The sequence below is a fragment of the Monomorium pharaonis genome, chromosome 10 (genome assembly GCF_013373865.1).
Source record: "Monomorium pharaonis isolate MP-MQ-018 chromosome 10, ASM1337386v2, whole genome shotgun sequence".
Lineage (NCBI taxonomy): Eukaryota > Metazoa > Arthropoda > Insecta > Hymenoptera > Formicidae > Monomorium > Monomorium pharaonis.
In genome coordinates, this window is record NC_050476.1 from 5288311 (window position 1) to 5305190 (window position 16880).

Here is a 16880-nt window from a genome sequence, read left to right on the forward strand (position 1 = left end):
GTTATATTGATAACGCGAGGCCGCGCCGGCGTGTCGTCCGTATTACGACTGGCCGAAATTTCGCCGGTGCCCGAGCGCCCGTTTGCATTTAAATTAATCGCCGCCGCATGGTAGAGTAACTGTAAAAACGAACGTAAAGTCCGAGAACCACGTGCGGCGCATTTACGTGACCGTAAGCCACGTGCGGTCGCTTTATGCCGCGCGGAAGTGCCGTAACAGAGCTTTATGCCGCTCGTGCTATAACGTTTTAAGTGGGTGCAGCAGTAGCGGCGGCTCAATTAAGCGCGCGAGACAATGAAATGACTTGTTCATTCAGCGATATCGAGAGAGAGAGAGAGAGAGACAGAGCGAGAAAGAATGGATATCGATACGTCCGTTGACCCGCCGACGGCTTGGCTCGCGATCAGAAAACGAGCGGCCGCGGGATTTCCCCGTGTCTCTACACCGAAACAGATAGAGCTTAGTTTAAAAATTAGTAGCTTTGACGGGGGTATTGTTATAATGAGGAAAACGAGCTTCATAAATTTCCAATCGCAGGTCGTGCAACAAAACAATGGCGGCGGCGGCGGCGGGTAATTTTACGTTCACGCTTTCGCGTATTTTCCTCATTAACGACGGATAAGTATCGAGGTTGCTTCCGCACACTTCGCCACTAACACGGAACGCGTTTGATAAATGGGCGTGGATAAATTATTTCGAGTTCCCATTATAATCAATCTTAAAGAATATATACAAAGAAACGCTGTATCGATCCAATTCCGAGAAGCAGATAGATAAACCTGCGCAAGCGAAAATATAATAAATTTTAACACGAGAAAAAAGAATAAGTACGTGTAGATTTATGCTACCTCTAAAATCAATGCAAAAGGTGGTATAATCAAAATGAAACCTACGTATGTACACTAATTTCAGGGTTCGTTAAATTTCTAAATATTGTACTCGTTAATTACATCAACGTTTGGTTATTAATACTTGATTTTAATCAATACCGTGCAACCGGTGTTGCCGGTCGAAAAATAAATACCTTCGCGACATGAGGTGCCAAATTTGCGAGACGCTCTCGTTCAGGCGAGGGTGGAGGGGGGGGGGGAGGGACACGAGAAACGGCATCGCACCGTATAACACCGGTGTGCGGTCGTCGTCTTCCTTCGTTATTTTTGACTGGCCGGGGTTCGTTGAACCCGCGCACCTTCGCCAGATCCGGTAACAAACGAAATCGTATCGTAGAGATAGTAGACGGACAGCCGGCCGCTGCGAATCAGCCAGGATGAGCTTATTATTTTTAATGCCGCACCGTTGCGCTGTTGCGTGTTAATGGCAGACCGGATACATCAGCCAACGATAACATCGGCAAATAAATTAAACGTTACATTTTTACGACAGTTTTGTTAAACGTGAAACAATCGAGACTACAGGGACTAAGATACCGTGCCATTGAATATGCAGATTGTGCGGCAAATTTAAATATCACTTATGTTACTTGCACGAAGATTAAATCAGACAGTATTGATCTAAGCAGGTATATTGATGCTGTCTTAGTATAATGCATCAAATAAATACATAAAATATCGCGATTTTTATCGAATTGTTAAGATACATGTAAATCGCGATATACATTTTTGCCTCCACCTGTCGACAGCGTTTTACAGCGTAAGTAGGAATCGAATCGACAAAAAACACGATAAATTTTTACGGCCACGTCCACGCGATAAAATAAACCGCCACGGAAATATCCTAAATCACAGAGAGACGTCAGTGAACAGAGAGACGTCAGTGAAAAATCGTCTTAATCCCGAAAGACCCGTTATTACTTCTTTTTTTATTGGTTCGTTTAGCAAACTCGTCGCCGCAAACGTTTCACGTCGACCGTAAAAAAATCCGGCATCCGCCATCTCTCCACGGAGAGCGATGAAATTTATTATTCAAGACGGTAGCGAAAATCGAATTAGTCTCGCACTCAAGGCTGCATCGTACACGGCCGGATGAATTTCCGATAAACTAGACGAGCGTGGATTAAAGACGCGCTATCGGCATCGACGCACTACTTTGCCTATTAATAGTGACCGCAGAGAGAAAGAGAGAGAGAACGAGAGGGCGAGAGAGAGAGAGAACAAGAGAGACCTATCTGTTCCCTATTTTTACAACCGAGCTCCAATTGCGTCTCCGAGATACTCTCAAGACGACAGTGTCTCATCGGTTACATTTAAGAAGGTTGCAACATTACTTCCTAGTCAATAAACAAGTTATTCTTAAAATTGTATAAAACGATTAAAATAACAATATAAAAATATTATCAACAATATTCTATTTAGAACCTCAAACCTAGCACATTTAACACGTTCACTCTGATAAAACTTCTCTCCTTAAAACGCTAAGTGAACTTACAGGAGACGTTTTATGTTCTCGACGTATTTATCGGAAAATGCAGACCGCCAGTGTTGACCGCCTGTGTGACTTAAAAGCGACAAAAAGGCTCTTTAATATTTCAAATCGTACCATTATTCTTGAGAAGTTACTAATGATTGCATTCGCTTCGAGATGGAAAGAAAGTAAAACGTTCCTTTTATTAGTTTTTTTTTATTCGAACATATCAAAATATTATTTTATATTATACAAGATCACAATCTTGCGAGTTAGTCATAATAACTTTAAATTGAAATGAAATTATAGTTTTCCTATAATTATATGAAATTAATTGTTTATAATTTTAATTTTGTAAATTTTATATGAAATATATTCCCGCAATTTTTAGTCGGTGCAAGCAAAAAACAGATTGAAAAAAAAAATACGACGATGCCTCTTGTACCAATTTTACAAATAAATTTGATCGTACGAATCAATCACGCTATCCACTCCTCAGAGAGGATGAAATAACGTACGTAATACTCTTCTCTGATCAACTCTCCTAACTTCTCTTGAAGCACCACTTCTGCGAATTTATCCAGGACCCCATCCCCTGTCCCTTCTTTTCCTCGAGGCTCGCGCAGAGTATCAATAGAGTGATTAAAATTGCTATGGAGAAAAATTTCGAGCCTACCGACCGACCGGAGGAAAATTGCCAAGAAACTACCACGACCAGCCTACCCTTGTTTATCGAAAGAAGAGAGAGAGATTGTCGTATAGAGACAAATCCAAGAATAGATCTATATGGGGGGAGGGATGCACGGGTTTATATTTGGAGCGTGAAGTAAAGACGTACAATTTCGTAGATGGAGTGTGTTGGAGAGTTCACGAGTCAAGAGAGACGGTCCCGATTGTAGAAATTTCTCACAAGAAAAAAACCTTCATACAAAGCATCTTTCCCTTCAGGAGTTATTGTTACTTTTATTGCCCGAACGAATGAGGATATTAATCCAGCCTTACAATTCAGACCATAAACACGAAATTGGATTATAATTTATTTTCAGTCAAATAATTCATTCTCAGTGCAATAGATTTTTTCATTCTTAACCTGCAATATAATACAGGGTGTTCCAGGCTTTTCCTTATAAACTGTAATAGTATACTCTATTTATGTACGTGTGTGTGTGTGTGTGTGTGTGTGTGTCAGCAGAAAAAAATTATATAAATATAGGACTTTATTTAAAAATTGAAGCAAAAATATGAATTATGCAAAAAATTATTTCACCTAAATTTGCAGTGACATTCGTCTATGTTAATACAAGCTTGACATTGATGTAATATTGAATTTATTACTATTAATTAGTGTTATGACAGACATCTCATAATATTTAGAATTCTGTATTTTAATTTTTTTAAGTCAAATTTGAATATAAATAATTTGATTTTTACATACGTTCCAAACACTTTAATGCTCTCTTAATGCTTTAAGAAAATGCAAGAATCAAAATATCAATTTTTCTTTAAATGTTCAATCTATTATTTCCTTTTAAGTAAAATATCTGGGATGATAAATTGCATTCATAATTGAATATTGCATTGATATCAAGCTTGTATTGCATGACAGGATGGCGCTTTGAGATGTAAACGGTTTTTTTACGCATTTCATGTTTTTACTACAACCTTTTGATAAAGCATTTTAAAATGTACGTTTATATAACATTTTCTCTTATTTCTGACCATAGTGCATATTAAAGTTTGCATAAAAAAACTGGGACATTCTGTATAATCAGCGGTATATTATTCTTTCGGAGATAACGTTTAAATCTGTAACACAAATACTAACGCTGAATTCACGGGGCCCATTTTATTTCTAATAACAAAAGGCACTAATTAATTTTAAGAAACCATAATAATATGTCATGTATATAAAAAATAATGAATAATTTATTTTATTAACAATAATTCAAGATTTATAATCGATTGTAGGCTCAACAGGCTCACCGTTAACTCTCCAGAGGATTTATCGACAAATTTAACGAAATGTCCGATACTAACGTAGGTGCGGCATTTAACAGATAATAATTCTTTCCCGTTAACATGTCACTTTGCTGTCCCATTACGAGACGGAAAGTGGAACAAGTCCACAATTTTGCACGGTCTACTTTAAACACGGAGTCGTACATGTACGCCCATAATTTATCAGATCCACTTTACGCCCAACTTCGTGTTTAAAGTAGATCTCACAAATTACGAATTTCGTCCACTCTCCCGGCTCGAAATGCTTAATCGCTCCATCGCGCTGAAGCGCGCGCACACGCACGTGCGCCCGTGAAGAAACGGGCACGTCGCGACACACGTGTTCAGCATGTCGCGAAGGGAGGAAAAAAAAAGAAGCGCGACACCGCGGGAAGACGCGACGTCGTCGTTAAACGAAGTGGCGCGTCTCGGCGAGGAGTTGTCGTGACTCTCTCTCTCTCTCTCTTGTCGCGCGCGAGGCAAATTCTCCTTCCGAGAAAGTCTTTCTTCAGAGGCCGGGGGGGGGGGGGGCAACCTTGCGGGGTTATATACCGCGGAACATAAATAACGTGGGCGTCGGTTTCGGACAATGACGAAGGATGCACCCTGTGCTATTTTCAGCCGCGCGCCGCTATTCGAAGACGGCGCGCCTAGATAAATCACGATCGCGTTATTATCGTGATGACCCAATTAGCGTCCTGATTTATCGGAAGTGGTAGTAGCCAATAAGATCGTTAGCGTCTCGAGAATCTCGTCGTCGTCGTCGTCGTCGGGGCACTTCTATCATTATTAGAATTATTACAACGCGAAAATATGAAAGTGCAACGAATTATCGGGTGCACGATAGATTGCATTTCTGCGAGACATTTAATTAAACTCGGCTTTTTCAATCGATTAATCTTCCTTTCTTTCGTTTAGTTTCGCTATTGAAAATACAGTAAACGCACGTTGCGTTTTATTTAATCGCGATTAAGTGGATTGTTCGCGTAACTCACTAGAACCGCAGTCGGAGACGTCCACAATCGTCTGTTTATGCTCGTCCGTAATAACTTCCTGCTATCGCGCGACTGCAAATCGGTTAGGAGAACTTCCGTTTGTCGTGTGCGCCACACGGTTACGGGAGACGCGATGCACATACGTTTATCGGGCAATTAAAAGTCTCCGTATTATTACGTGCGGCCGTATCTCGTATCGCGAAACTATATCTATAACGTAAAATCCGCAAGTGTCTACCTCTCAAGTGTCGTATCGTGAGGGGTTTATCGCGGGGAAATATCTGTCTTTCCCGCGTCTCAAATCAGGTTGCACATCCGTGACTTTCGCGGATTAAACGTCTTGGAAAGTAATCCATTAGAGCCGCGCTATCAACGTGCCGCGTGGGCCGTTTGACTACCTCGATATATGCGCGAAACGAATCAACCGGTGCACGGCGAAACTTCGCTTTTAAGTGAGAACTTCCATTGAGGAAATTTCCATTCATTAATCTCCATTCATCTCACGTCACTTTTTTTTTCCTGCGCGCGCACGTAAATATGTGTACGCGCGTGTGCGTGTATATCAATTAGAAAACGTATATTCCAGCAGACCTTGGCATCCGTAATAAATTAATCGCTCGAATTCCGCGTCGCGCTGCACCGGTGCATCGGGATGCACCGAGCGCCATCGGTCAGAAATGTTTCATTTAGCGAGATTAGCGGCGGAATACTTCTCTATCTCCCGGTTTCAAGTCTGTACGTGCGGGGGAGAGGGGCGGGAATTGCGGCGGATAGTTCGCCGATTGTTTACCACGGAGCTATACCTTCGCCGATGCACAATCCGCGATCCGTCTTCATCCTGCGTTCCCACGAATAACAACCTGCGTGCGCCCGCGAAACTCCGAAGTTCTCCGGCACGTGAGAAATCGCGATTGAATCGTTGCGCCCGGGAAATTAATTGATTTCGATCTATTAAACGCGACGTCGGCGATACGATCGCGTGCCCACCCCTAATACCGATGCACCACGACGTATCCGACAGGCGCGTTAACGTGGGCGTGGGCGTATCGAATTCAACGAGGTCTCCCCGGGCTCGAGAGCGCCCGAGGTTAACCTAATACTCTACGAATTAATTGCCCCCGGGTGACGGAGACGGAGAATCGATAAGGATACGTATTTCCCGTCGACTCACTTAACGATTTCGCGGTTCGATAACGAAGACGGCGAGGCGAGCCTTCCGATAAAACGGATCGACAACCGGTTTCCTCTCTGACGGATTAACCGTCCGTCTCGCGATTCGCGTCCGTGTGTACTCCTTATTATTCCCGTCACATTACGCGTATCGCGCGATTAGCTTAATGGGTATCATTTTGCAAATTGACGTTCGATTCATAAGAAAAGTGAGTTCGCGGGAGAAAAGTGACGTGTACAAACGGGAGGAAAAAAAAACAAAGAGGAGGGGGATGAAAGGGACGGAGCGTTTCCCGCCCGCGGCGCAAATAGCGCCGGCGGAAGTTTGTTTCGCCGCGTTGGCGTGATCCTCACTGGCAAACATTTCGTCCGGCCACGCGATTTAAACCTCGCCATTCGTTCGGCGCGGACAGATAAATGGAGCACGCGGTCTTCGGCGCGATCGATCTGACACGTCCGCGCGCGCCCACGCGATTCGTGATCCGCGGAGCGGCGCAGTGCGTCCTCCTTCTTCCCCCTCCCTCTCCCTCCATCCCATAGGATCACCACAGTGTGATGTAATATCCGTCAATCCGTGGAGCGTATTCACGCATCGCGCGATACCGATCCGCTAACGACGAGTAATGGATACTCGCGGCCGCGCTTGAATTCTACATCGCGAGCGCTTATCGAAAATCGCGCGTCGCGGTTATTAATCGTTCTCTTTTTCGTCTTGCCCGCGGGAACCATGATGACAAGAATCTCGCCCGCTAGCAGCGTCCCGCCACTGATACATGCAGAAGAACGGGAAGAAATGAATCACGCCGCTCGATACAAAAAAAAAAGCTTGTTATTAAAATCTTATCGTATATGTAATTTGATGTGTACACACAATCCACAGATAAAATTTGATAGAATGCTTATTTCTGTTTTCTTTCGTCTTTTCTAATAAATTAGTTATTTAATTAAGTAGCATAAATTAATTAATTAATACTTAGATTAAGGAAGAGTTGCTGAATGCATACCAGTTCAAATTGTATATCTCATCAATATTTTATGTTTTTGCTCAAGCAGCATTTAATGACAGAAATATAAACAAAACGAGAAATAATATGGACAAAAATTTAACAACCTATGTACATATGGTTTTATGTGTGTTAGCACTTTAATAAAAAATTAGGTACAACTGATGTAAACTTTGAATCAATTTATGTAAGTGATAATATTTAAATTCTGCACTTCTTTATAATGAATTTTTATAGTTGCGTAAAAAGTTTTATTCTATGAGATTTATAGAAAAAAAAAAGATACGATTTAGAAAACCCATATGCTCTGCGAAAGACTTATAATAAATTTATTTATTATTGGTGAAAAGTGTGAAACATTGTAGTAATAAATATCTGAAATATCAAGCTACGTTTTTCAATGTTTATTTGTATACAAATCAAATGGAAAATATAAAAAAAAATAACAAGTGATGTGCATTTAATAACTTTCTGCTATTTATATTTACAAAAGTAGATTTATATTTATTTATAAATATTTTATAAATAAATCACTGAATTATAAATATCATTAAATTACATATTACAAATAAATATCGCTGAATAACGACAACATTTTAGGATTAACAATTATCTGCGTTGTGTACACAGATAGGGAGAATAAATCACGCTGCGAATCCGTTCAAATTTATCCCTCCGATCAATCGCAGATCCGGCACTTGTTGCGATCAGAGAGACAGATAGTGCACGTATCAGAGGCTGCACGTTCAGCGTATATTCGCCGATAACTATGCTACATTTCTCGCGATAGCTTCCGACGATGTGCCGACGCGAAGTGATTTTTGGCTGACGTCCACGACGCGAGACGCAGAAATTGGACTTGTAGACGAAAATCCGACTTCTGAGAAAATCGCACGCGCGCAAGGACAGATCGACGAATATCTTGGCTGTCGCTGTTTCTCGTTTCTGTATCAAACGTTTCGATATCAAACCTACGCGCGAAAGTCGCTGACGAAACGAACTGAGAAATCGCGCGCGAAGAGATCGAACGAAACGGCGGAAACCGAGGGGCGGGTAGGCACGGGTGTGTCAAACATTAATTTCTGTCAAACCGGGAGTGAATGGTCAGTCGAAACGTTCCAGATCAGATCCGTTCTCGTGATTATACGGGGGCGTGCGAGGGCGAGCTTACGTGTATGTCGTATGTAATATGTACGTGCTTCCTTCTATCGATCGACAAGATGCCGGGACGATGTCGCACCGGAAAAGCCAGCTATTCGCCGATGAGGAACGTGCTGCTTACTCCCTCCCCTTTTCCTCCAGGTCGCCGTTATCGAAATTGGAAGAGCGAAGCCGGTCGGAAAATTTCAACTGTCGTTAAACGTCGTTCCCTCCCCCCGACCGAAAACGAGAACCACCTCTCGCCACCTTTTCTCGCCACACTTCCGCTCGCGCCACGAAAGAGCTACCTTGTTTAACGGCGAACAATTATCGATAAGAGCGCGCGCGAAAAGAGACCACGGCGGTAATGAAGATAACCGAAAAAAGGAACGGAAGGTCGAACGCCGGGCTGCTCCAGTTTACGATTATCTTCGGAAATCTCGGGAGGGAATCCGCTCGGGCACTTTTGTTTGTTGCCTGTTCCGCGGGATATTAATGCGAGAAACTCGCGGGGAGAAGAAAGGGGGAAAGGTACAAGGGGATGTAAATTTCAACGTCGTCGCCGTGTTGAATTCCTCTAAAGTTTCCAGAATACGTTTCGCACCGCGGCAAATTTCGTCTCCTCTCCCTCGCCCCTCGACTTCGCTCAGAGTCGCTCTCCTTCGTAAACAGAATTGCCTTCAACGGAAGTTATTTTAATGCGACCGGCAACGCAACCGTTGTTTAAATGTGTTTTTACCGTTTAATTTACACACCGCTGGCACGGAATATTGCGCGAGCAACATTTAGCATCCCATGTACACGTTTGTATTCCAATAATTGCCAATTTCGTTCCCTAATTGACGTAATAAAATACGGTCGATAAACAATTAACTTGTTTGTTCGGACGTTTTTTAAAATTTTAACTTGAAACAACAACCTCGCCGCCCAAAAGGGAGTGAAAAAAAAAGAGCTAAAATATCGAATAATTCAATTCCCACCAATTTCGCATTTATTCCGCGACGACTTGTTCCGCCGGTGCAAATGCAAATCCAATCTCACGATAGGCACGTCTGGGAACACTTAATTTACATCCAAAACTGCACCGATCGATGATATAAATATATTCCCCCCGTACATACATATACCTCTGATATGGAATTCCACACCTATCAAATTTCATGCGTGCTTTCCATTCCATGCCGATCATACCGCGAACATCATACATTACAATATCGCGGATGGTTAAATACGAACTGCAAAATTACAGTTATCGGGTTAACACATTCGACGCAGAAACAAAAATTCGTATTTAATGCGAGATTTTTCCATATATGTGTATGTGTGTGTGTATGTGTGTGTACGCGCGAAAGTCAAAGTATGCACAGATCTCACAATTTATTCACGAAATGTGAGCGAAAACGTTGAATAAAATGAAAACAAATAATTTGATATCATTTTATTATATTTAATTCACAGTGTGATTTTAAAACTCCATGGGTTATTATGATCGTTAAACATTATGTTTTACTTTATAAACAGTACATCCCAACAATCGCTTTAAAAAGATAAACGACTTCGATTTTATGTATTAATTAACTTTATCATATATTTCCTATACACGCACATAATTTTCACAATAACTTCAAGTTTAATTTTATTAAATTTAAAATAATAAACCATAATTTGCAACGTGAATTCTCGATTCAACCAATAGATATTTAGAAAATTGTCGAACGGAAGCGATACATCATTTGTCGATTGCCAATCCAGGTCGTTAATAAGTTAGAGGGAGAGAGAAAGAGAGACAGAGAGGATATTAAATACATTCATTGCAATGTTAGCAATAGGAAACGTGGGACAATGAGAAAAGTAATTCACAGGCATATATCCATTTATTCTCTTCAAAGTGGAATTCGCGTGTACGTACGTGTGCAGCGCACACGTGCAGATATATAAGCGCGTGTGTTTTATAATTAATAGATACCCGACGTCCTGCGAACTTGTGTTTCGCTTTAAATACAGCGCAAAACACACGTAATAATAAAACTCATACCTTCTATTTGCATACCGTTATCTGATTTGTGCACTTTCCCGTGTCTCTATACTTTACATCTCTATACGATAAATAACATTACAATAAACATAAATAAATTTCCTCCCTTTCCTGGCTCTCTAAATGTCGCATGCGTTTATAATTAAAAATATATAGCGAAACACGCATGATATTAGCGTATTATTAACGCATGATATTAACACTTTTATTCGTATGAATGATTAATGTTTAAGCGCATCCGTAAATTGATATTGTTACAAATTCAAGATATTAATTAATTGACAAGCGTAATGTGATGTAAATTATTACAGCTCGTAATTACAATGTAAATTATACATGTCTGCCGTATTAGTTGGAACACGCTGAATGTTTGCCAAACCATATTTCACGAAAAGAATACTTAAGGAGCACTTTGCGATCATCTTATCGCCAAATTGCGACCCACTTTGCTAATAGAAAAGTACGAAGCGTACGAGCGATAGTGGCGCGCGACGTGCGACGTAAAAATCGGCGCGACATCCGCTGCCGTGATTCCGAAATGATTATCTCGATCCTTACGCAAGATCGATCACGTGGACAATGATGAGATGAGCGAGGAGAGAACTTGGGGCGCGAGTCACGAAATCAAATATTGGGCGAGCCGAATTGGAAAACCGGCACGACGATCGTAGGGTCGATCTTGAATATTCATAATCGGTCCGCGCGAGCGAACCCACGGACAATTACTTCCGAAAATCCTGCTACGAATAGCAATTTGCCCACCGCCGCTTCTGCAGCCGGGATCGAATCATGTTGAATATCGCACCTTTGGGGCGAAGAATCGAAGCCTGCGGGGGAGAAAGAGGGCGAATTCGAAGCGGTTTAATCGCACAAGCGTGAAACTCGGCGAAAGGAAAGAAACCCGGACCTCGGCTCGGATTCGATTACAATTCATTGCGCGCTCGCACGACTCATTGCCCCGCATTCAATCTCGACTCTCGCGGAGAATTCTAGCTTTCCGTCGCAATTTTTTTTCCTCTGGCAGTAGCGCCCGTACGTACGCTTTAAACGCGTCGTTAGATAATGGCGAAAAAAAACAAAAAAACGACGAATTTGGCAATCGCGGGATGGAAAATTGCCCGGCGAAAGAGGTCCATCGACGTGTTAAGAATTCGTCCCAAACTTGCATCGTAATGAAAACATACGATAGTATAATCAATCATCCAGGAGGCGTGACATTCTCTTCGTGTCAGGATTTATCGGCCCCGATTGCCGTCCCATGCGTGCAAAACAAATAAAGAGGAAAATCGTGAAGAGACCCTGATTTGCGCGCTTCGAAAAACCGATCTGTGTTTTCAAACACTGTCGTCTCGATCTCTGTCTCTTTCTCTCTCGAGTCCCCCCGCGTCGCGTGATCGGTGGATCAAAACATAGAAGCGGAAACGCCGTGTCATCACCCTGTCGAACACTGACGAGAGTAATCGGCGCGGCGACACGGAAAGAATCGCGTGCCCCGCTGCCTCGGACCGACCACCGACGACGAGAAGGCGACGGAAGGCCATCGGAACTTGCCGCCCATCGGTTACGGCCACTTAGAGGGAGCAAGCAAATCAAATTTTTGCCCATTTCCAGCACTTAGCCTCGCTCCTTCTCTCTCAGCTTTACGGAGTGGCGCGAGCCGGCCCGGCAGGTCGGCGTCAAAGTAAACCATCGGGCGGCCTCGCAAGGTCACGACCCAGCAGGCAGGCCTCTTACTCGGAAAGTTTGCGGACTTGCGTGCGAATGCTACAGTTGCCGGAGATAATGCGATTCCCACTTGCACGCGGCGCGTTCTTGCACGTTCATCGCCGGGGACGAGGAAGTAGGGGGAATACCCTCGGAATACCCACGTCTCCCTGTACTACCAGGTATAGCCGAGATTTCGAGAATTGGAGCAATACTCGAGGTAATCAGATAACCAGCGCGAATGTACGAGTATATTATATTGATAACATTATTTATCTATCTGCTTATCGACTCTTAAAAATCAGATGTTACCGATTTTATTGTTGACAGTTTTTCACGATAATGACTGGTTCTTTTGTTGCGCTTACTTCGTGCTGCGAGAGTAACTAACATTGCAATTGAATTTCGACAGCTGTCTTTGTATAGATGGTTATCTATATCAAATTATCGTTGCAATTTATTTAAAAAGTAAAAAGTGAATACTTTCTTTAAAAAGCCATGTAAGTGATTTTATTGTTGACAGTGTTTCGTTATAATTAATGTATAACTAAATAATTTAATATCTCACGCAGAAAATGCTAGAAAGATTGTTATTATTAAATTGTATAATTATATAAATTTTGGAAATTTATATTTGACAGCATGAATATTATAGAATATATCTATTTTTTTATAGAGAAAACAAAGAATATTATAAAGAACAATTTAACTAAAGATAGCAAGAGAGAGAAAGAGAAACACAAAAAAATTTATAGAAAAATTAAAAAAAAAATAAAGGGGGCTATATATATAATTATATCACGTTTTCATTTTTGACTGTCTGCAAAGTTTTTTATGTGTTCATTAAAAATTTCGACACCGTTGAATATATAATTTTATATTAAAATTTTCAACTCCGTCAAATATATAATTTTATCACGTTTTTACTTTTGACTCTCTACAAATTTTTTTGTGTTTATTAAAAATGCCAACGTTGAATAAATTACATTTAATTTGTTACAATTAACGTTAAACACATTATATTTTGACAGCTGTCAAATTTCTATAGATAATTATCTGTACAATCATCGTTACAACTTATTTTTAAAAAGTAAAAAATAAGTCAAATAGCGCGCGTCTATGGCGTCTAGTAAGTTTTTAAAAAAAGCATATTTTTGTTCTGAATGTCTTTACTTTCGAAATGGATAGATATTAAAATGATATTACGTATAGCATTAAAATCATTATCTGTTTACAAAAAAAATTTACATGGCTTTATTAATTGAAAGAATGTATCCTTGTTAATCAATAATTTTTATGAGTCGAAAGAGAAAAAAGTATCGATAAAAAATAACAATATTTCCTCTCAAATCAAGAATTATTAGAATTGTTTTATAATACTATTATTATAAAAACAATCACAATATTATATTCTTCTCTCAGATAACGATTACAATATTGAAAAAAAAATAATGCAAATTTAAAATTATTGAATTCTTTAAAGAAGATTTTATATCATTTATGTATGAAATAACGATAATGTTAAACAGAGTATATTAGTTTAAATTGTTGTTTAAAAAACAACAGCTAAAACAATGAGCATGAGCATTTAAGAAAAGAGGACTTTAGAATTTTCTCGAGATGTCTTCGATTCAGCACGTGCGCGTTAAAACTGATTTACATATCTACAGTCATCGCCCAGAATATTTAAGCTATTAATTCGCGCGCAAATATGTAAATATAAATCATGACGGCAGGAAGAACACGATATATCTCGACAACTATACAATTCTACCAATTATCGTTGAAAGCATAAATGCAAGCAGGGGAGTGCCGTAGGTAATGGACCAGAATTTCCAACACGAACGTATCCCTCGCGCACTCGCGGGCCACCGGCTGGGAGTTGCGGAATTGCATCGAAGAATTTCTACCACCGCCCACGCACACCCTCCCATTTCCATCATCGTAAACAATACAAGTGTTAAATGCATCGCAATATATCTGAAACGCAGTAGCCGCATGCTGCAGGAATTTTCCCTCTTTGTGCTCCGCCGTCTCGTTTCGCGGAGTGCAGGAAATCGCGCGCAGCATTAGCGGCCGACTAGTCATTTTCATGCGGCCCATTATTAAGACGGGATACGGCAAAGTCCAGGTATTTTAAATATAGCGTTCGCTTCGCAAGAGAATCAGTTCTTTGCTCTACGCGCACGTTATTATAATGAAAAAGCTGTAAAATGATTTTGCATCGCACCAATTTCATATAATTTGGTTTGATGTAATTTCACTTAAAATATTCTCAAATTTTTGATTTTTATCACGACTTGGAGTTACAGATTAATTGAGAATCAACGAATCTCATTTGGCAAACGTATTTCGCACGCCTTGAGATCTTAATAAAAAAAAAAAAGCTTTAAAATAATTTTGTGTGTCACAACAATTTCGGTCTTAATTTAAAATATTCTGAAAATTTCATTCTTTTATTACGATTTGAGATTATAGATTGAGATTTTACGAATTTCACTTAGCAAACATATTTTTTCTTGAGATCTTATTTTTAAAAAAGTTTAAAAACGATTTTGAATATTGCATCAATTGTAATTTGGCATCCGAGTTTAACTTAAGATATTTAAAAAATTTTACGTAATTTTTTATTATTTAAAGTTTTAAATTAACTGGGATTCGACGAATTCCACTTAACAAATACATTCTATCGACAATGCTGGATAACAACAAAGTTAACGTGACCGTGTCTGCGCTGCAACAGCTAGACATCGTTTCGATCTTATTCGCGCTCTTTCGGTTTGTCGGTTAGTCGTGAACTCGAGAAACTCGGCTGATTTTTTTTTTTTGTTTTGCGTAGCACGGCGTGTCATATTATTCACGAGGGGGAAAAGGTAGCCTCCGACAGGCCTTCCGCGCGATTTCACCGATATCGGATCCCCCCCGGCAATAAACGGGACTAAAGGTCGCCTGGGCACACGGAAAATGTTTCGTGGACGAAGCGAAATATCGATTAGCATTAATTGAAAAAACCCAGTGTCACGAAAGTAAAGGGGCTCGTAGAGTGAGAAACGGAAGGAAAAAAAGGCATGGAAAAAAATAACACGTATGATCAAACTTACATATTTTTGATGCGATAGGAACGTACAAAGGAACAAAGTAGGTAAGAAGATGCGCGGAATACGTAAATAAAACGATATAAATTTCGTTAGCTCGCGTCTCCTGGTAACGACATTCATATCACACGACATCGGCGCATATCTGTCGTTCCGACACGGGGTAGTAAAGCCTTCCGTATGCAAAGCGTACAAAGGAATGTCAATAAAGGCTCGCGTTACGAGAAATAATAAGTGGTTTCTCGAGACGTCGTCGCGAGCGACTCGGTGGTTCTCGTTTCGCAAATATTATTGGTAATATCAAAGGATGTATCGAGTGTATCATGTGCCTTAAGCCGCAAATTTGCTTTCATCAAACACCGCGACTTGGAGAGAAACTTTCCGTCAAACTATATAAGATTTGCACGCGCCAATGTATTCAACAGTTCGCTGTAACAGTACAATATGTAACGCTTAAGTTATTTCTTTGAAGAGTTGTGAACAAAAAGATCTAAATTCGATTCCGTTGAATTCGAAACGGATTTTCTCCGGCGTAGAAAGGAATGTTTTAGATCATAGTAAATTCTTTAATTGCACTTTAATGCGCGCGGTTTATAAGTAATCGCGATCCCATTGCTCGTCTGGCAACTTCCGCGCGCTTCCAATTCAAGCTTTCAATTTTATTTGTAAAATTCTTTTTATTTGAGGTATACAGAAGAAAATGTAAATGTAATGTGTAAAACTTTGCGGGTATATGATATGCATTAAAAAGGAGTAAATGTTTAATACATACATGAATGAAATAATTAATCATGATAGAGATGAATATGATTTTGATAACACAGTCGATTTTTTTTAACATTTTCGCGTATATTTTTTGCATAAATCGATTCCTCTTATCATTTTGCATAGAAAAATATAAAGGTGAAAGGTGAATGTTTTTTAAATATTTTAACTTGTACCAAAATGTTAAATCGGGATACAACATAAAATATATGTGTATATACTCGGATATAAAATATAGAAAATATTTATTGATGACTTTATTTTAATTATTTATAAAATTGCTAGAAATATTTGTAAAATAACCAGAAAAAATGGTTTATGTTAACAAATTGTTAATGTCTACTTTTATGAAGTTGATTTTTGACTTGTACTAATGCTTATTTCTACTAATGTAGATTAACTTTAATCTCAGTTTAATTCACTCGTTATATCTTTTTCTAGTGTTGAGAATTAGAAAAAATATATAAATTAAGTTAAACTGAGATTTAAAAAAATCTGTTTTGACAAAAATGGATATAAGCATTTTTAAACTTTTACTCTCTTTCCCCCAAAATCCTGATCTTCATTTAATAATACTTTACATAGTTTACGTAATTGAAAGCATAATCAAATG

General features: G+C 39.8%; 1 protein-coding gene across 1 annotated transcript in view; it reads right to left on the reverse strand.

Moving 5' to 3' along the window:
* Positions 1–16880, reverse strand: part of LOC105837407 (dual specificity tyrosine-phosphorylation-regulated kinase 2) — a 42618-nt gene that overhangs the window by 20494 nt on the left and 5244 nt on the right. The window lies entirely within an intron of this gene.